The 23,163-nt window shown below is 37.9% G+C and overlaps 1 protein-coding gene across 2 annotated transcripts in view; it reads right to left on the bottom strand.

The window, feature by feature from the left end:
* MIPOL1 (mirror-image polydactyly 1) overlaps positions 1 to 22,888 on the bottom strand; it is a 187,559-nt gene extending 164,671 nt beyond the window's left edge. For both annotated transcript variants that reach the window (XM_032188980.1, XM_032188982.1), the window contains exon 1: positions 22,812 to 22,888. The gene's annotated coding sequence lies outside the window, so the exon portion shown is untranslated. The remainder of the gene's footprint in view (positions 1 to 22,811) is intronic.
* Positions 22,889 to 23,163: the final 275 nt, after the last annotated feature.

Below are 23,163 nucleotides of genomic sequence, written 5' to 3'. Positions count from 1 at the left end.
GTGACTTCTCCGTTAACATTTTTTCTATTTTTCACTCTAATCACGAAACCGTGATATGCTTTGGTTAAGTGCAGAATAGTCAATTCATTTAACCATCCTTCAGCTTTGTTGTAAGTAAATCACTGGTCTTCCAGTCAATTATTACGTATTGTCCAGGGCACTAGATCTCCATAGCTAAATAGTTTACAACTACGCTGTTGTTTCCATAGCCTGCACAGATAAAGACATAGATTTTTAAAGCAGCTTCTGTCCTATTTGGAGCAAAGAATATTTAGTAGAATTAGGAATACGTCCTCACGGTGATGCCTATTACAGTCTGCTGACAAAATCACCACCAGTAGATAAATCCTTTCTATTTAACACTTCTACAATGATACTTTAAGTGCTGTGTCCAGTATGAGGCTCCCAGGGATATCCTGAAGGAAGTCAAGAAGAGCCAGAAAGATGATGAGAGGTCTGTAGCACATGACTTACAAGGAAGGTAAAGGATTTTTTTCACAGTGAGGAAGGTCAAACACTGAATCTCCTGTTGCTAAAGAAAGGCAAAACTCATCTGGATATAGCAAGCTGACCTAACAAGCTAGACGGCCTGGTCTAGCAGAGGTGTGAACTGGGTGATATTCAGAAGTGCCTTCCTACCTACCTAGTTTATTATGCCAATGACTGTAATTAAAGTCATCAAAACTAGTATTACTACAATACACTAAATTCTGCATTGCTTTCTACTTGACAGTGCAGGACAGCAGACCAGAGAAAAAGTAGAAAGGCACAAGAATTATTTATTTTACCATATAAGTAAGTTTCTAGCCTAGATTTTGCCATAAAAACAAAAATAAAGTCAGAGAATATTATGCGCGTGTAAAAATGAGAAGGGGTTATTTAGTAGCATAATAATAAACCACTAGTACAAGTAATAACATTAAACAGAAATGACATTTCTCCTGTCCAAAGCAACCCAATTTAATTGTTGAGCTGACTTCACAGAACAAATGAAGATTGAGCAGAAACTTAGAAAAGGAACAGAGGCAACAAAACAAATGGAAGCAAAGAAAGTCTCAGTTTATCCAGCCAACTCACATTTCTCAAAGTTCTTTAAATAGCCCCCTTTTTCCTGACAACAAACATATTAAAAATGTAAAGCATAAGGGCTACAAAATATTGTGGATATTGGAACCTGATCAAGAACCATCATGAGTACTAAACATGTTAAGGCCTGCTAGAAATGTGCCATCCTTTCAAGACCTGGTAGTGAACGAGGCCCACAGGCCTCTCAGAGAAATACAGCTGTACCAACTACTTATGTCAGAACATTTTGAGCAGCATGAGAGCACAAACGCACCTCCTGTGCTGTCATAAAACAAAACATCCAGTGCATTGTATGTACCCCAAAATTATCTACCCACTCAAATTCAAGAGCTGACAAGAATCATGACACCTGAAATTTTACAAACTAAAAAGAGTAGAGAAATAAAGCAACAAATCCAGATCAGTTTTGATCTTTAACAGAATTAACCGAGCCACCAGTTTTTAAAAATGAGTATCTGAAGAGAAAGCTGTCCTTTAAGCTGTCCTCTTTATGTAAGATCATAACTGTTTCCTAAAATGTGCTTGCACGATTGTAAGATGTTGCACAGGTGTGAACATCAACATACTTTTGCCTACAACTCAACAAATTTATAGTCTCTCTTCAAGTTATGTTTCTTTTTAAATCTATCAACTATATCCAGCACACAGTGTCTTCATTTACAAATACTAAATAAATAAACAAACAAATATTAGTTTACTACAAATACTTGTAAGTGAGAAGGTGGAGACCAGCGACAAGTGGTGTCCCTCAGGGGTCTGTATTGGGACTGGTACCATTTAATGTCTTCGTTAGCGACATGGACAGTGGGACTGACTGCACCCTCAACAAGACTGTGGATGACTCCAAGCTGAGTGGCATGGTTGACATGTTGGAGGAAAGGCATGCATTCCATACGGACCTTGAAAGGCTTGATATGTGGGCCCGTGCAAAACTCATGAAGTTCACTAACAAATGCTTTCTTCTCAATCAAACTACTGCAATATTTTTGTTTACTTTGGGAAAAACAATATATTTATCTTTAATCTAAGCTTCTTTGGAAAATACCTCAAACTTTTTCTCAGCCGAAACTGACCAAAAAAGTTATCTTCACAGAGTAGAAAAGAAATATCTACTGTGAATAAAAGTTAAAAATCTAAAATAGTTAACTTACAAATGATCGAAAACTCAAAGAAAAAGGTCTAGAAAGAGATGCAGGATAACTTGAAAAAAAAAACAGGCAAAATTGTCAGATTCCCAATACAATAAAAGCTCTGTCATTTCTGTTCTTCTATTTCAACCAATGAAATATTTCAGTATTTTTGGAAATATGCACTTGCATAATTAGATCATTGAGGAACTGGCGTTCCTTGATCTTGTCGTCATTTAAGATTACATAAAACATCATAATAAATAAAGAATAAAGAACAGAATAGAAAAGCCAGACCAACTTACATTGTTTAAAACATTTATTTACTGTGTTTTGAAGTTACTTGAAAGCCTTAGAAAGCATGTTATTTGGCTAAAACATGAAAATAATTTACAATGAAGAAGCCTTAAAGAACTTATCTGAGAACAATCTAAAAAGAGGTTCAGGTAAGTTGAAGATTATATAACTGACAGAAGTTTTTACTAGGGGTTCTGAGCTTCAAAAAGTCAGATTCTTTCCACAAAGACAAATGGAAGAAAAAAAAATCCTGGAAAAGTTTCAGACCTAGAATTCTCAAGCCAGTTTCAGCAAGATTCTCTTCAGTTTTTATAAAAAGAAACCGATGGATGTTCTCTTCATTCTTACAACTTCATCATAAATTCTGATATCTAACACTCATTATTCCTTGATTCATCAAGCTACATTAATGTTTTAATTGCCACGACACTTGACACCAGAGGTGAAAAGAAGAAATTAGGTTAGGTTTCAGAGAGCCGAGAGAGCAGCTGAATATTGGCCCCGCAATTTATTCCTGGGTGGAGCAAAAGAGCTCTAAATCCACTTACTAGACAAAGGAGGCAAAATCCTTACTTAGCACTTCTGAAACCCAAGCTCATTTTGATGACTGCTTTCTCATGCACATAATCTTGTTGAACAGTTTGAGTCTTGTTTGTCAGACGTTCTGGGCATTACAAGTTGCACTGCTTGGCATCACTAAAAAAAATAAATAAGATAAAGCAAGAAGACTTGATAACATAAGTATACATAGTATGCAAGATTTTACACATATACAGACACACACAAATAGAACAATTCTGAAGATATTCTTGGACATGCTGAAACTGTAAGACTTTTAGACTCCAGAGCTTCACCTTGTATGTTGAAGGAATAGCTAATAAGAAGGTTGGGTATTTGCACTAGGATGTCTTCTGTGTCTAATACAGCATTAGAAAAACCTCCTAAACAGCTTTCTATTTCACAGTCAAACTGGGAGGAAAGAAGGGAGAAAATCATTTGGAATATTTCTTAAACACTATGAAGAAAGGCAACTTTTCTTGATTGCTGTGCTTTTATAACACCTTGCTGTTGAAGGCAAGACTTAACATGACTTCTTGTTGTCAAAAGCAAAACCTAACATGTTCAAACTTTAATGTAAAAAAGGTGTAATTTTTCTGATAAAGTTATGTCACTTTGACACTGCATTCACAGAGTACTTAATTCTTTTAATTTCTTCAAGACTTTAAAACCACAACATCTAAACAGTTATTTCCCTTTCTGAAAACATTTCAATAAGTAACAGCCCTCTTTTGCTTCCTTCTGATCTCAAGGCAGTATTTCACCATACTCAGTTCTTCAGTTGGACTGTGAATGTACTGAGTAGACAGGTTTGGAAAAAGAGGTACAATGGTTAGATGGCAGTTTTTGCCTTATATAACTTAGCTTATTAGAATATGCTCAACCTGCGTAAGAGTTCAGTGAATTTCTTTTACACATCACACTGAACTTCACTGAGGTGCAAAGTTACTTTTGATTTATAAGGATGCTCACTCTAAACAAAGCTAAATTTAAGGAAAAAAAAAAAGCAGTTTAGGATTTGAAGGTTTCCCAGAGTGTTTTCAAAACAGATTGGAATAAAAATAAAAATAATAAAAATAAAAATAAAAATACACTCATACTCTCAGAAAACCATTAAGAAACACCTTCCTAAAAACCTGCATCTCTAGATATCTGAGAAGTCCAGACACCCTGTAAATAACAATTGTTTGTTCCAAACACAATTTTAAAATCAGATAACAGGTTATTATTTCAAAATATTTTGTTTTAAAAATTGTTTCAAATATTGTTTCAAAATATTTTGGAGAATATTATCTATTTTTTATTAATTGAAATATAATATTATGAAATAATTTCTATAGCAACTGGAAAAAAATTCTGCTTTTACTCACAAGATCAAATTCCTCACTTGCATTAGTAAACTGTAATACTTTTACAAATAATTATATTTTACTGGATTAGTTTAAAAAAAAAAACAAGATTAACACACACACACGTACATATATATTTATCCATCATTGTGCTATTTTCACTACATGTGGGATTCTTAAGAACTAGCTGAATGGCTGCATTACTGGAAAGAAAATGTAATACTAAATACTCAGTAAACTGTTTTTTGTTTTTTAACTTTTAAGATAAATTTGCAAAGTGCATATTAGGCCAAACAGAAAACAAACTACTGGGCAGATATAACCAGTGGGGAACCTTAGTATGATAACAGCATATGCTATTTTTAGTAAGTTTTCTCTCATAAGTGCAAGATAGTGAATGTTTGCCAAAAGAATTTTACATCCAGGAGGGTTTTTGAAATATGAAAGATACTTTTAAACTATGAAGAGAATTATAATTTTTGCCTAATATTTAGTAACCTTCAGATACTGTAATTCCACTTCAGATCCTGGAAAAACATTCTGGAGACAAATATTAGTCTACCACTGGATAGTGAAGAGGAGGAACAAAATTACATTTCAAGGGGAAACTGTTTTAATTAGAGTTACCTTGTACACCTCCACAGCAGTCACCTTCAGTACAGTGTGAGAAAAAGTGTTACACTCCACAACCATGTTTATTTTTGCTACCATCACATTCTGAGGCCTCAAAGCAAAAGCCTAAATTTTGCTCCTAGCTATGATTACATTGCCATACCTTTATGCTACGCTAGTGTAGGAAACTAACTTAAGCACCCTTAGCTGGATGGCTGTAGGTATATTGCAGGACAAGAGTCTCTTGACACAACCATTACACACTCATCCATAACATTTATGATTAAAGGAATCTTTCACTGGTGTTCTGTTCTTTCATACCTTTAGGGTGCCATAAACAAACTAGTGAACTGGGTACACTACCATCCTTTTAACAGTTTTAGCATAAGAAATGGGTTCATTATGATCCTGAAAGAAATCTCATTGTATCAAAAAGAAAAAGTGCTACCTCACAAGGAGTCACACTTCCTTATCAGTCCTTCTGCAGTTTCATCAATCTTTGTGACTCGGCATTCTTTCTAAATGGCAATGAGGAGCAGACATCAATGATCTGGTCATCAGCCCAGCAAATTAAAGCTGCTGACCTGTGCCATACTACAATTTCATGCTCGTTAAACCAGATGGCACACAAAACCTTGAAGTCTATCCAACAAAGATCTTGATCAGACAGATTCTGATTCCTTCACAGAGCCCCTTGATTTGATGAAATGGAACAAGTTGGAACCTCACAAATCAGAGCTTTGAAGAACACAAAAGACCATTTGTAGTTCCAACACTTACCTAGAGGCAACATCAGGTCAGCACTCTTGGGCTGCTTGCTGAGTCACTTACACCACAACCCTTTGACATGACTTAACATAAGGAACAGCAGCAAATAACTGACCTCGGGGACAGTGGTGCTTCAACAGGAGCTCAGAAAACCTGGAGTCTATAACTAATAACAGATGTGAAAATGACTATTTCTGCATAACAAGAGCAGCTGATCAAGACGTCTTGGAAGCCAACACTTCTTCAAAATATCGAGCCTGACAAAATAACTTTTTGTCTAGTTAACGGTACTTGTTAAGTAGATGATACCTTGAGAAGTCTAATTCTTACCACTCTTCATCATTCTTAAAATATGATCTAACATCTCTGCATCATTTGGATCCCATCAACCATATCTTCAGTACATAAAAGTCTGCTTTTACAGGGCCAATCTAATTTCTCAGTGATATTTCAACAACAGTTCCATTCTTGGCCAAAAATTCAAGCAAGTTTTATATTAATTAATAAGATGTTAATTGGGCTACAGGTAATGTATGGGAAGATACTGAGAGAGTTAATACATATTTACTCCTTTGAATACCAAAAGTATCCAAATCTTTAACGTTATAAAGCAAGTGAAGAATGCATAGTAAGAAAGGTGGTGCTTATCAGTTTCACTTTATTTAATTGGTATTTTCCACAGTAGAAATGCATTTTGCAAGTGAAAAAGTTTCCATCTACTGACCTTGGCATTCATCAGAACCATACTGTGATTTATGCTGAGAATTCCAGGCCTTCATCTTATAAATAAATGTTAAATTAAAAAAACAAACAAACAAACCAAAATAAAACAACAACAACCAAACAAAAAACCTATTATGCTTCTGTAAAACTCTATTTTATCTCTCTGTAACCATGTTGTGTCTATGCTACATATTTCTGTATTTCTGTGTTTGAATACAAGTCAAAATTAGTAAGAGGTATAATTTATTTTCTGATTTCTCATTATCTTGACATTTTATTATTTTTTTTTTAATACTCAGGCTTTGATTCTATGATTCTATCTAGGGCTTCAACCCCACAGTTGATTTTTAGACAAGTACACTCTGTCTTCCAGAATACCTGTTCAAGAAATAAGCCAGCTAAAAGAATATATTTGCCATTCAGCAAATCAAAATATTGTATATTAAAAAAGTACGATTTTATGACAAAGAAAGACATCTGATTAGGGGAGAAAATGTAGCACCATGTGCAAATGACAGAAAATAAAAGCCACAAGAAATCACAAATTCCAGTGAAGAACAGTAGAAAGTAGAGTAGAAATCTGAATTTGGTGGTTCAGGACAATTATTAACACTCAGCTTAGATTTTTATTATTGCTGAAAAAGGTAAGCAAGGAAGTTTTTTTCCCCTATAAAAGGGCAGTCACAACTTTACACTCAATGCCATAGCATTAGCAGTTTAATATTAGCCATTAGTTTAACCCAGATGTGCTTTTTAGTGATCCTTGAAAACTCACTTCACTGAGCAATTTTTTGGACTTAAATATAAATTATACAAATGCCCCAACTTAGTAGTTTAGTTTTTTTGTTTGTTTGCTTTTTTAGCACAAGCATTAATTAGCATTACTTCTACTAACCACCCCAGTGTCTACTGCCCTTAGACATATGCATGTCGATGTCAAAGAAAGTCAACTGTTTCTCAAGCCAAGTTCTCACTACTGCACAGGCTCAAGTACTTTGTATGCAAGTGCTACAATTTACACAGAAGCTTTCTTTTAAGCAAAGTAAAAGGCTCAGAATAAGAGAAGGTCAAAAAAGAAACCAACAAAAAAACACAACTTAAAGATTTGTGCTCAAAGGTGGCAGATCTGAAAGAAAAGCAAGAAGCACAATTCATCCATGCCCCATGTGCACCAACACGCCCAGTAAAGCATTAAAAAAAAAAAAAAAAAGCCCACAGACATTTTGATGAAGTGGGAATGACATAGCTATACAGGCTGATAACAAAATTGTAATTTTCCAGACAGGGCAGATCTCCACCAGCAGAGCTGCCCCGCACAAGGCAGGACTGGTTCCCCCTGTGCCTCCTGCACGCTCGTAGTGGAATTCCTAGATGTTTGCAGCAAACTAAGCTGCTCACTGGGCCTTTGTGATTAAAGCAGGAATGTCATAACTGTGGTGGTCTAGACCGCTATGAGCAAAAACAACACATGGCAAAACGAGTGGCCCTTGGTCTGAAGTGGCTATGGTCAGGATGAGGCATGCTTAGGAAGTAGTACCTTGAATACCTTGTGATAAACACATGTGCAGAAAATAACACGAAGAACACCAGAATTAACTGAATAAAAGGTTAAAGAAAATAAACAATATTTTTGCAGCTTAACGTTTATTTGTGAACTGCTGGTGCAACTATATGCTTGACAGGAAAGCTATGAAGCTTTTGGTAGCTTGACAAGACAATCTACAGGCTTGAATGAAATGTTCAGCTTAAGGAATTAGAATAAATCTGATGACTGATATGCTACTGAACGTGACAGGCTGTCATCTGTTTTAAACAGGATCTATTCTAGGATGTACTGAAAGTGATTTTTTTCCATTACCTTAAACATACTAAGACTTTTTCAAATGAATTCTGGCTAATCTATTAGGACAAAAGATCTTCTCAAGCTATTGCCATTTAAATAAAATAATGAAATAGCCATTTGGCTTACTTACATAATTAATTCATGCTGACACTGTACTCCTGTGATTAATTTACATCCAGTCCACAAAAGCATACAACAAAAAATATTATTCTTACTTCCCAAGTTAACTATAAAATCAGAAGATAGAAGCAAGTAAGTGATTAAAGTAGTTTATCTAAGTCCTATTTATGTATATGTAACTCTATATATGCGTATCAAATTGTTTATCTGGTATCAAGACAATGCAGTACATTCTTAATTGATGCAGGAAAACATTCCTGTACTATTTTTCTTCATGTTATGGTTTTATATGAAAATAGGTACAGGGGTTCTCCTACAGCTTTTTCAAATTATGAAAAATTGATCAACAGAGGTCCTTCAGTAAAGCTGTATTGCAACAGATAACTAGAGATAAAGAACACTAGCTCTAATTTTAAGCTGGCCAGACCCTAAAGAACAAACAGTTAAAAATCCTAATACATACATATTTTAATAACTTTAAATATATATAAATAGACACACTTATAAACAGTGTAAAATACGTTAAAAATCTTTGGGAGGCAATTGATGCTATTTAAGAACAGACACAAGCATAAGAAACTTTGGTAAGATCTGACTTATCCTTCCTGTATCAGACTGTAAATCATTCCTGCATGAATTACTGGAATGAATCACTATCTCCTTCTAGAAATGATGATTCAAATCTATTCTACAAACAAGAAAGAAAAAAAAGGAAAAAGGGGTTTTGTGACACCCATCTGGAATCTGTGCCTTAGATACAAAGAAATAGAATACTGATCATTGCTGGATAAGTAATGTCAGTTTGAACAGCACAACATTTACAAAGCTAAACAGGGAAGCAAGCACAACTCCCCACCTCACACAATCCACTTGCAAAGGGAAATAAAAATAAAATCACCACCAAAGCCATTCAGCTTTCAGAAAAGGCTGTCACCAACGCATACAATTTAAAATATTTTAGCTATCAGTTGAATTTCCCTCTTAGCTGCCTGAATCACATATAAACTAAAATTTTGCACTACACAAGAACAGTATAGTCTATACTGTTTATCTCATAAATCTCAATATTAGACCAGTTTCTCCTGCTAGTTTCCTTTATTGCCACACAAAAGTACCATAAATAGTGATAATTAGCCCACAATTAGGGGTAGTTAGTCCAGCAGGAAATCTGGTTTCCAGGCATTGGCTAGATAGTAAAATACATTGTGTATATGCTTACAAACAGAAAAATTAGCATTTTGTGAGATGCTTTGCATTAGATCTAGCAAGCTTACGCCTCTGAATGAACACTGAACTCCAAGCATTAAAACTTTGGCCTTTCCTACTGCTAAGATGCAAATTTAAGCTATAAAAACCTCAATGACCTCATGCAAATTAGTTTTCCATGCAATACTGCAGTTGTCAAAGTGTTCCGTTTCCCCCCATTTGCATTCGGAAACCATTCAGACCTTAGAAGACCAACAGGCCCCTTCCAATCAGTTGCTGTTTCACACCTGATCAATACAGAGGATTTGAAGCCCCTGCTGTACGTTATGATTTCTTGTTTTGCATGAGTGGTTTAAAGGGCTCAGTGCTTAAAATCTCACTCCCCAGTGAATGTAACTTGTCAACAGAAAAACTGTAGTAGGGAAATCTCATTATGTTACAGGTGATCTTCAATAGCTCTTTGCAATACCCTTTACTGTTAGGCAAAAACTATAATACTTCTGCCCATACCATCATTTGGAATTACTGTGTTTCAGTTACCACCTGAGATCTTTTAGATCAAAAGAGATGGAACCAGACCATAGAAGCCTTGCATCTTCCCAGAGTTTCCCACAACTGCTAGTTCTACATGTTTGTCATCCTCCCTTCCTTCAGACTTCAATATCTGCTACTAAACATTTGTTGTATTCCTCTGCTAAATGCTTCAAGCACTACATAAAATCTAAATGGCTCTCAGAAGAAGCAGGTGCTGATACATAAGTAAAGCTGAACACACACACAGATGTAGGTCTCCACTTGGTTGAGGGCAACTGCCAAATTCTACCAATGCATCAAGCATAGAAAACCATTTGCTATCAGTCATCTTTTCATGATCTCTATACACTGACATGTGCAAAACTTTTATTACTATTATTATTATTTTTAAAACATTTTAAGGCCAACAAGTTTAATGAAGACTTGTCTTTTCTTCCCCACCTTTTAATGAGCAGGAAACTCATCCTGTTGACTCTATCATTCATTTCACGTTTCACAGAAGATTATTAAGCTCTTCTTTTGCTTCTAAGGGCAAACATTTGTTGGAATGTCACTTTCTGGACCATTTGTCTTTTCAGCTCTAACTTGTATTTCACGGAAATTTTTTTTCTATCAACAGACTTTTCCTGAAAAAGTCCTCCCCCTCTTCAAAAACAAATTCAAAACCAAAACAAACAAACAAACAAAAAAACCACACTCCTTTGACAAGAACATGAGCTAAAACTTAGTAATCCTTCCCTTGATGGCAGTAAGATTATTATATAAACACAAAACAAATCTTTATATTCTTCTACAGCTTGCTTTTTTTGATAATATTCCTGCCTGGTACCACACTGTTTTTTTTTTTTTTTGCATTTGGGCTATCCAAATGATACGCTTTCCACTTAACTTCAGGTAGGTAATTTTTGCTTCTACCATTTTATTATCCAGGGCAATATCTTCAGAACTAAATGTACCATCATTCTCGTCATCATGTTTGCATATTTTGATATTTGAAGAAGGACAGCTGATAGCTCTGGACACTCAGACTTCTGACGTTTTGCACCACGCACTATTTGCACGAACTATTTTGTCTTTCTGTTCAGGAGGAAGGAGGCTGAGATGACACTATTCAGCTTAATCTCTCGTCTACTTGGACTTTCACCTGCATCTTCTATCTCCACCAAAAAGGAAAGTCTGTATGTACTCCAAGATCATTTTCAGAGGCTGAATTCTAATTGCTTTGTTAGCAATAGGGGTTAGCTTGGGATTTGTTAATATTTTCTAAGCATTTTGCCCAGATGTCTGCCACAAGCTGATCTCCTCAAAACTGATAGTTTGTAACAACAGTTAATCCCTATTCAAACTCTTCCATGTTTTGTTGGGTTGTTTGTTTGTTTTCAGTTTTTTTTTTTAAATTCCTCTTATAAACACATCACTGATCAGTTTCAAGAACAGGCTTCAGAACTCATCACACATATCACAATGGTCTGATAAGGTGACAACTACATGCAGTTGGCTGAAAAATAAGCGATATTTTAAAAACACAGTGCTTTAGAAAAGACTAATGCTTAAGACTACTTTATAACTGTCTCTACTTTTGCCAGCATTTATTGATGACAGACACAAATAGAAATTAGAAGGCAACTTCAACTTCAACTAAATGTCTAACTAACACATGTGGTTGCACGTTGGGAGAGAGAGCTCCAGACATGACCCATCCTTCAGTGCTGTATTGCAATTTGCTAATGTGCCATCTTAAAGAAAACCCGTGATTTCATTTTTTGCAAACCATAAGTGACTATTAACCATCAAAACAAATAAAGCAAACCAAATTATACCATTCCAGCAGAATTTTAACTCAATAATTTATTTCTGACAACTGCCTTCTTAATTTCATCTCACTTTTAACCTCATTCCCTAATGTCTGAATGCAGGTTTAATATTCATAATAACCAGCACAGAGAAACACATTTCCAAAGATTATTTCTACTTGCAACTTAGCCTAGTAATCATATGGTCATCATACAAATCTGCAGTCTTTGAGAATGATTTTACCTTCCTGTTGTGCTATAACGCACTTTACAGGAGTGTGACTGCACAGAAATATTAGTCAGAGCAGGAGCCCTAGGGACCCACACCCTTTCCATTGTTTTGAAGTGTAAACATAAGTCATTTAGAATTTCAAATAAGAAATGTGAGGTACATGGTACACAAAGTGTGTACCTTTTACAATCACAGAACAGATCTGGCAGATCTTTGAAGTAAGTACATTCTTGGCAGCAAAAAGAAAAACAAAACCAAAAATCTCACCACAACAACAAACTCACTACCTCGTATTACCTCTGAAACATTATCCTGCTCTGTCCCTTTAAAATTAAGAGCTGTAACTCACATTTTCAAGTAAAATTAGCACCTTATTACTTAGCAACTGTTCTCACACTAGAGTAGTAACCAGTCTACCTACAAGACTGCACCTCATAAACTTATTTCTAAAGAAATTGTTTGCAACTTGCATATTCTTAACAGCTTTACAAACAGCTCACATAGAAGTGAATGAACCACAGCCACCCCATTGACTAGCTGAGCCACATGCCACAATGCAGGTGTGCAGACACACCATGCCAAATATGGAATTTGCAGGATAAGTTACTGCTGATTTTGAATTTATGCACTGTACTGTTCAAGTTCTCAGTGCTCAAACACTTAGTTTCAACAGGATTAATAGTTAGCATTAACAAGAAAATAAATATATATATATATACACACACATATACATATGTACATACATATGTATATGTGTATGTACATATACATACATATGTATATATGTATGTACATATATAAAGAGAGAGAGAGAGAGAACCAAGCACCCAAACTAAAACCGGATGATTAAATAGACCACCCTGGTGATGCCCTAAGTGCAGTGGGGCAGACTCAGATGCAGGGCCAGGTTCGGGTGTTATGAGCGCAGCCCATGCAGGGCCTGCTGCGGGCACAGGCTCCATCTCCTGGCTGCTGGCGCTGCACAGTGAGCAGAGAGCTTCCCACCTGCTAGTTTACATCTCTATTTGCTAAAGAAGTCCTGGTTCAGCAGGAGACTGTCAGCCAAATACATGTGCACACACCCACTGAGTAGGGACAGGTGTATGTGTATGAAATCTTTTATTATCCTTTAGGATTTGTAAAATATGGCTTGACAACTGTCCTAAAGAACCCTTATTTTTCTACAAGATGCAACATACACCTCTACATGCCTGATCCAGATGCAAAGCTTTATTGTTCTTAAAGCAAGCTATAAAGCAAATGCAGATAAAATCAGGAAATTACTGGAAATTGATTTCATAATGTCTGCTTGATTTGGGGCATCAGTTATAGGTGATCTTCACTTTCCATAGAAAGTGAAGATCACCTATAACCTTTCCCTACTGTCCAGAAGCAAAAGCTAGGAGGGGGTTCTTCACAGAGAGGGTGGTTGCACACTGGAACAGGCTCCCCAGGGAAGTGGTCACTGCACCGAGCCTGTCTGAATTTAAGAAGAGATTGGACTGTGAACTTAGGCACATGGTCTGAACTTTTGGGTAGACCTGTGCGGTGTCAAGAGTTGGACTTGATGATCCTTAAGGGTCCCTTCCAACTCAGGATATTCTATGATTCTATGATAAAAATGTTTCAATAGGTGATATCACCAGTCACCCAGGGTATTTCTGGGCTGTAGCAACTGCAGCTCATGCAATTGTAGCATGTTGAATTGTATACACCAATTTGGCTACCACCGACATATTATGTGCAGCATTTCTCAAATTGAGTCATTTAACACCCTCACCTGACTGACCCCACTCTGCCTTCAAGTCACGTATGGCAATGAAAGAGAGCAGCACATGTGCCCATGGGTTGATAATGCTCATCAACCAAGGCCATTTAGCATGAGCTCATGCTGTAGAAGAGAAGCTGTAGCAGAAAGAAGAGCCAGTGCTACCACTTCTATGCAGCAGTCCACATAGTTCCCTGAACTACTTTTGAACAGGCTTACTACAGGGATTGGAAAGGAATACCTGACAAATTAGTAAACATGCCCAACTGGTGATCACACACAGGTGGCAAGGCCAACAAATGGCTTACCAGGCACAACAATTCTCTTCTCCAAGGCATGCCAAGGAAGATCAGCAGCTAACTTAATACAGTGCAAGAAAAGAGACGGCACAAGAAAAGCGCAGTGGGTTCCACAACTTCCCCCCTGCCTTTTTCTTTGAGCATCCTGTCCTCTACTCAACACCAAGTTTAAGCCAACTAACTGGGGCTGAGTATTGTAGGAGGCAAAAGAACAATGAAGTCAGGGTAACAGAATCATGGAAATACTTATATCCCTCATAGTACATCTCTTTGTATGCCTCTGCAGGAAGAGATAGCATGACTTTAGCCAGAAGCACCTGGAAACAACCGAGATATCATTGCAGCAAGAAGGCAGGAACAGAACAGGGAGTAATAACACCCAGGCACTATGGGCAGGGAGATATAGTGAACAACACCACCAGTGAATTCACACAGCCCTACTTGGGGCCCTATTTTTCCAATTTAGTTTGTCCCTCTAAAAAGATAGTTGAAGACACTAATGGACAAACCTCCTACAGTGAACTCAGGTAGAAGATAGCTGCAAGCATAACAGAAAGAACAGAATGCTTCTTTGCCTTTTTTTTTTTTTTTTGGGGGGGGGGGGGGGGGAACTTGAGGGAAAAACAAAGTTTAATCCTTAAAGGGGGATTTTCATTTGCTAAGCTAAGATTGTAATCAAAATGCATTTTTAAAACATAACTGAGTACAACTATGGGGTTGCTGCTGCCTCCCTTAAAGAACAATGACATCAGTTGAGAAGGATATAGGTGTGGAACCACATCCTTTTTCATCATATGTAATCAGGTGCAAAGAGAAAAGTTTAAGTTCAGGATTCCTGTGGTCTAATTAAAATAAATACCATTACAATCAGATAGACAAATATAGACCTACTGTTTGTTTTTCTTCAGATACAGGTCAAGTGAACTGAGGTATTTATTTGAGGTACCTCAAGACTCACTTTTATTGTATCTTAAACTGTTTTCACTGACAGCAAGCTCATGGTATCCTGACAATCAGCAGCAAAAATGAAAAAGTGTTAAAAAGTTGATTAGCATATGTGAAAGCAGATATTAATTAGTATCTGACATTAATTGTCCTGCTTTGATTACTGAGTAACAGAATGTCCTTGATTCCACCTGTATCATTCATCTAGTGATATTTGGAATAAAGACATTCAGTATAAGGAAACGTTTTTGTAGTTCTGTCAAGGAGGCAATGCACTTCAAAAATATCTAAAAATATCAACTACTGTCCAAATAGAACTGTGTAATTTTACTAGCATTTTTATCACCTGCCCAGGAGACAAAAGTACGTTTGTACTGTTTTTATACTGGTCTAAGTAGAGACTTTTTTTTTAAAGTTACTGGATGACATGCAGAAAATGCTGAGATTCTGGCTGAAGTCAGTCTCTCACATTTGGGATTTCAGATTTATTTATTTTAAGAATATCTTCACAGAAAATTCATATTGTCAGCTGCCACTCTACTTGTATAAATAAGTCTGTTGCCCCATCATAATTAAAAGTAGAAACAAGCACTGCACCATTATGTCACAAAAAGAAAACAAGGCTTGCCTTCACTGAAAAAAAAAAAAAAAAAGAATATTCTAATAAATGCTTTAGAATTACATTTTCTGAAAAACAAACAAACAAACAAACACACACCTAGGTCCTGGAAAATTCAGAAGAGAGAAGACGCCGCCTACTGCCACTATCTATATCACATCAGCCCAAGGTAAAGCAGCCAAAGGAGAGCTGCCAAATGTGTCTAAATGTGTCTAAAGTCACATAGCCTTTGGAGCTTTCAGAAATACTGAAGAATACATGAAAGCTCTGCTCAGTCTTCCTGCTGCTGGCCAAAGCACTGAAGAAAGCAGCCTTTCCTCGTCACTCTCCAGAATAATACTCCCTAGGCGTCAAGGGCCATCAGGGAAACTTTTTTCTTCAAGCTATCTGAAGAAAAAATATGGTTTGACAAAGCTGCTCCCTGTTCAGAGCACAGTACCAACAGCTGCCACCTTACCAGGGCAGGGAGAAGGAACCAAAAGGTCTCAGGGAGGACAAGGCAAGGAAACACAGAAGACAGTGTTTCTGGTAATCAGTATCTTAAATCTGTTCTTGTGGCTCAACTGAATAAGTTTCCAAGTATAATTTTCTGTCCATGACAAAAACATGAAAAGGAGATTTTTCAGTTACCTTCTCCATAAGATGTTCCTTGCCATCTTTTTTTTTTTTTTTTTTTTTTTTTATTATCTCCTCAGCAAAACAACAGAAAAAGCTGCCCTACAAAAACTGGGAATGTGTGCCGCAAATAAAAAGCTGCACAACTCCAATGAGTTAAAAAAAAAATAAATAAAATAAAAGTTGTTTAGTGTTTAACGTCACTTTAAATCCTACAACATTTGCATAATTTTAAGAGTCAGCAGAAAACATTCATCAGATCTTCAAGTTATGGTGGCTATTTTCTAATGCCATTTTCCTCATTACAAGGAGCAAATGATTCCTACAGTGGATATAGCAAACTCTTTAGACAAGGAAAGCCACATCCTAACATTCAAATACAATGGAAAATTGAAAATCTGCCTGTATCCCTGCACAGATACACACGGACACACTATAGCTTACTATGATGAAAAATACTTCGTTTCTCACATTTGTATCTAAAAATTTAGATGACCAAATTACCCCATTCTCACCTACCAAGCACCTAACCTTGCAAAATCCTATAGAACCTGAAACTTTATTTACTTGAATGAGTCACAATGACAATGCATTGAGAAACTGAATCCTAAAGCAAATCCAACTGTAAATAAAAAAAATAAATAAATAAAAATTAAGAACTGTACTTGACAAAAACAAATAGTACCTAAAATAATACTAATAGCTTTATTATAGGATGGGTATAATTTATGCAACAAGCATAAACGACAGGACACTGCATTAAGATACACATCTTCACATTTCATCATCTAATCTCTGTTATGTAGGACTAACTGATCACAATAAAATACGTAACTAATCATATTTGTACACACAAATACCATTATTGAGAGTTATGAATACTTAGAAAATATTTATTTTTGCACAATTGCTAACAATGGCATTGAAATGACCACTAGAACGTCTTAGAATAATTTTCTAATTATACTCAGTTAGTACTCTCCATTCTCTAACTACACTCTGAAGGTTACTACAAGCTGAGTTACCATTTTTCTTAGTAAGTTGGCTTGCCTTTTTACCAGTCAATTCAGCTTGTACACCTATGCTGCACTGATAGAAAAACAAACAAACAAACAAAGTTTAAACTGGTATTTTATTTACTATCAGATGTAATATGTAAGCAGCAAGAATGATTTCTTTGAGGGAGGGGGAACAAATATATATATTTGGAAATAGCATCAAGAAAGAAGGCTAAAGCAGAACTGATTACTCCCAGAGGTAACAAACCTAGAACATTCAAAACAAGAATCAGTGTTCATAATACAAATATTTATAAACATATTTAACGTGTATTAAAAACTGAAACAAGATACAATATTTTTAATTGTGCTCTGCCAATAAATCAATCAAACACTTTTCCCTTCTCTTTTCTATACATATCAACTGCCATGCTTCAGAAAGCCCTACTCCCTTTTGCAAAGTGAATCTAAGCTTAGTACCATTTATTAAATTCACAACTAATGACAGAAGTTCTGGGTTTGGTCCCACAAAGCAGAATTCACACACACACACAACCATGAAGCAATTCTTCAGCACTCTTTACAAGTGGACATTTTTATTTATAAAGTACAAATCTACATACATTACTGGATCTGTACATTCTTGAAGTAAATACTGTATTTTAATAGTCTTTTAAGTACAATAGCCTATGATGCTGCATTAAATTCTCTTCCAGTGGGAATACTACAGCATTCCCAGAACGGTTGGGATTCACACACAATTATGCTCTCATTCCATGAATTCTGACAGGAGTTGCCACCACCTTCTTCCCAACAACTCACCAGTAACCAAACATTTTAATCCTTCTTTGTCCTAATATTACCTTCCTGAAACAGATTAGATCTTTCTAATTTATTTCACACTTAACATTTAAATTAGAGCATAGCTGGCTGGAATATTACTACTTAAATGAATGTGTAACTTAAAGATCAAATTCTGTCTTCAACAGATTTACATAAAAGGACAGAAAGGATAACATTTGTCTACCAGCATGTTATGTGGATCTCCTTAACTCAATTTACTATGGATTTCACGGTGCAAAAATTAACACCCTTCGGGAGCTGAAGTCATTACCAATTACTTCTTCCAAACCTAGAGCCTAATCCCATGCCACTGTGACAGGCAGAAGTTTTACCATTCACTTGCAGGCAAGTTGGATCTGTTCCTTGATTTGCTGGCCAGAATGTGATACTATAAATGATATCATAGATGCTGACTCCTTTTGAATAAGGAAAACAGAGTGTGTAAACCAGTCTTGTGTATTTTATTCCCTGTTAAAACCAAGAGCCATATATGTACTGATAGTTTTATCTATACAAAAAGTTGCCAGCAGAATTATATGCTTTTGTCAACGTTAATTTCTAGAATAAATTTCAGCAATACATTTTGGCAAACACTCATTCTGCTCATACTCTGCCTGCCTTTTTCCTTTAAAGTGTTGAACTTAAAGGAAAAGAAAAAATGCCCTACAAGTACTTTTGTCTTTGATATCAGAGGACTCCCTTCTTTTTGTTGCAGGGCTGCCCAGCAGGTTAATGCATACCAACAGCACCAGTTGCACCCTGACTGTAAAGGGATCCCATTATTCTCACGTGCTAAAAACTTACACAGGTAAGTACAGCATTCAGCTGACACTTTCAAAGTGATCTATAGGACTGCTTTCTTTTTAAAATTGCCTAAACAGGGGAAGGCATAATTGCTTGCCTACAGGTTGACTTGTTTTTATTTTTGATGTTTGAACATTATGTTACTGATGCATTACATGCAAGCTTTGATCACACAGAAGAGGAAGCCAGCTGCTGGATTTTCTTATGAGGATAGGCTGCATGGCCACTCAGGGACCCTACTTGGTCTTTCCTCCCCTTCCCTACTCTATATCCCACAGAAGCATGCCTGCGCACATGCATTGCTTCCAACTCACAGCAAACAGAGAGATAGCTTCCCACAAGTCACCTCAGCCCATCACTCTTCTCACAAGCCTGTATCAGAAAAGCACTGGTAAACAAAAACAGGAAAGAAAGCAAGCTGCATATGTATTCTGGTGGTCAACATAAAGGTCAGTGTAAGGCATGGTGCTACAGTGCCAGCTTTCAAAATCAAAGAAAAATTCTTTTAAAAGAATTAACTGGCAAAATTATTATCTGAACCACCAAGATTTAATTATTTTGAAAAACAAGACAAATCTGCGAATAATTTTGACAAGGCTCAGCCAACTATAATGGTGCAGAGTAAATACGGCAAGCTGTTTTCACATGGAGCTGATGCTCAGTAACAGAGGAACTCCATACACAGTAATGATGCACACTATGACAGATATCCGATAGCATGCAATTTAAGTGATCATATTTCTGTTACTTGTGCTTGGGACAGACAAGTAATAGATGTTCCAAACCTCATATAAGGAAGATTGCAGTAATTCCATTTGAGAAATTAAAAACAAACAAGTAAACAAAATCTTCTACAGGTAGGGGTCCAACACTGCTTCTGTTACTCCTTAAAAGCTGTTCCTCTTTAAAATGTAAGGGCAAGTGCCAGCATACTTTAAAAAGCATACTTTAAGGAATATCTGCCAGATGCAACATTACTATGCAGAGAAATTAATAGACTGCACCCCTGAAAGTTTTTGTTTCTTTAAGTACGCTTTAAAACATCTATTACTCTTCACCCTTAGCTCACGTGTATCTTCCTTCTTTCAATTCTAGTGATCAGTTAATAATTTAATGATTTTTTCCACAAACAATTACCAAAAAACATTCTTCCCTGCTCCTCTAACCCCTTCCAGCAGGGTCTGAAAATTTTCTTACATTTCTACCAACCTAGAGACCCTAAAAAACTAAAAATTCCACAAAATGTAAAAAGCTAGACCTGGGCTACAGGGTGACAGCACTATAGTCCTGTAACTGCTGGTAATATATTGCATTGGGTTTGCCTAGCTGCAAGATACATAGTAAGCCTGGTACAATTGTTTTATTTCTTCATGGTCAAGAAAATCAGGTAACACCATAATCATGTATTTCTAATTCAGCACAATGTAGAATGATTTATAAAAAGCAGGGAGATAGAAGAACAGAATGCAAAGAACAAGAGCAACACTTCCTTTTCCAAAAGGTGTAAACTAATGATTAAAAGGGAAATAAGGTGAATCAAGAAAAAAACAACCAACCAATGAAAAACCCACAATGAAGTCTAATTAGTTCTCACACGACAATTGGTGACAGCTCTTTTAAAAATTCATTTGCTACCCAATACTATTGGAGAGAAAGTAGCTCCCATTACAGACTGTCATGGAAATCAGAAACAGGCTATAAAGAACTTTTGATATCATTATATGAAAACATGCAGTAACCTCAAAAAAAGATATATAGAAATGCATATAATAAGTAATCATTTGTTAAATATATGAGATTATACAACCTTTCCGACCACAAGATCTAGTTTGGATTGAGCCCCATCAGTTCAGGCATTTCAAAGAAAACTAGACAAAACATCTAAAACTAGTGAAGAAATGGCTAGGAAAGGGTAAATGGATATTCTGCTCCCAGATGTTGCCTCCACAGGCAAATTTACCAGGAAGCAAAGTTCTGGGGGGGGGATATCATCTTCCCAGTGATGTTATCACTGTTATGTGAAACTGTGCAGTCACTGCGGCATCCCAACTTCCCCAAACCTGCAGCAGCAGCTGTCCTTTCATAACTTCTGTACATTGATTTTACTGCCCAGCCCCTCTACTCACTGTCTACACTGCAACTAGAACTGCAGTAACTTCTCCTCAGCTGGTCACTTTCAAGAGAATGTAATTAGCACTGGTCCCTTCACCAGTGATGGGCAAAAGAGCCCCTAGCCATCACGCCCATGCTACCTCCTCCATGTATAGCTCATTTTCACAAATCTGCTTAACAGCTGAAGGACTTTGTTGTGAATGGCTACATTTTGCAAAGCAAACAAAACCAAAACAGAGTTGTCACTTAACCACAGCATGCTTACCTTAACAGTTAGGACCTAGTTTTAGATATTTTGTGAAGTTTTAGGAAAAAAAAAAAAAAAGTCAGTGCCATAGTATATTTAGGCAAGGAAAGAATAGAAAAATGGTGGTTTGGGATTGAACCAAGGTTGTATATTCCCAAAGTAACACAGTGAGCCAAGAACAGATGCTCAAGGACGGACAGAAGGTGGGTGTATCAGTGTCCTAATAACCACATTCCTCACAACCTCCAGAATTCCCATTTCTGGAATTGCCTGAGACAGAAGTAGCAGTTCTGCAGTAGCTAAGTGTTTTTTTCTTCCATGCCTAAAGCATGGTTAATATAAGAGTGTTCAACTGTAGCTACAACTTGCAGAAGTATTACAAATGACATCCAGCTGCTGCAAGGCACTCAGCATTCCCAAATGAAGGGCCAGCAAACTCCTACAGCAACCAGCTCCAACTACCTCGAACCCCTGGAGCTACTTCTGGATGCCAACAGAGGTGCTCCACAGGCAGCATGGAGGTGCGTGCTATTGCAGATAAAACAGGCCTCAGGCTACTCACACAGAATGGATGGTTTTACTCTGAACTGCTCACAATGAGAAAACATTGTTAGTTTCCCCTCACGTGAAACTGACCTTTACAACAGCATCAAGAAAGCAGGTTTGTATGAAACTTACTAGTCCTAGAAACTGAGGTTTAAAATTCATTAGAACTTCTCAAAGGTGCTTTTAAAGTCATATATGTTCAAAACAAAAGCACAGGCTGCAAACTTTACTTTGGCATTTTTGGTGCATGTGGCTTTTTTTCCTCTCTGTAATGCAGTGCTGGCCTGAGCACCCTCCACAGCCTGTTCTCACCTGACTTTACAGATCCAGCTTTGACCTGCTGAACTTGTTTGGGAAAGGTTTCACTTCATAGCCTCCGAATAACCTTGCCACCGGCTGCCCTTCCTCCGTGCAGAGGCCAGCCTTCCCGTGTCCCCCCTCCTCACTGCAGTGACATCGATCGAAACCCCAAACCCTGCACCCCAAAGCGGGCAACTCGCTGCCCGACTTCCCCGGTTCGGAGCCGGACGGGGTGAGCCGAAGGCTCTCGGGGGAGCGGAGGGGAGGCTGGCGGAGCCACCGCCTCGCCGGGGGCTGCTCCGGGGCTCCACGGCCCGCAACGCTGCGGCTGCGGAGGCCCGGCGGGGAGGCGAGGAGGTGTGCGGGGCCGCCAGGCGGCGGGGAGGCGCTGCGGGCAGCCCCCGGGGCACGGCGCGGCTCCGGGTGAGGGGCCGGGTTCCCACGCGAGCGCCCCGCTGGCCCGTTACCTGCGCGCTCCTCCCCCGCGGGCCCGCTCCCGGCGCCGCAGCCTCCACAACAAAGCCCCGGAGGGGGCGGGCGGGCTGGGAGAAGGAGGAGGAGGAGGAGGAATGCGGAGCAGAGCCGAGCGCGCCGCCCTCGGGAGCCGCGCAGTGGCGGAAAGGGCCGCGGGCGGGGCACAGCACGGCCCAGGCGAGGGGACTGGCTCGTGCACGGGTTCGGGCAGGGCAAGAAGAAGCGGCCGGCGCCGCCTGCGGGCGGGAGAGGCGGTGCGGGGGTCTGCGGGGGGCCGGGAGCCGGGAGCCTGCTGCCTGATTCCCCGTCACGGGAATGTAGGAGCTGGCGTCTTTCCCAGCCCCT

This window comes from Aythya fuligula, chromosome 5 (genome assembly GCF_009819795.1).
Source record: "Aythya fuligula isolate bAytFul2 chromosome 5, bAytFul2.pri, whole genome shotgun sequence".
Taxonomy (NCBI): Eukaryota; Metazoa; Chordata; class Aves; order Anseriformes; family Anatidae; genus Aythya; species Aythya fuligula.
This window is presented reverse-complemented; position numbering and strand designations above follow the sequence as displayed.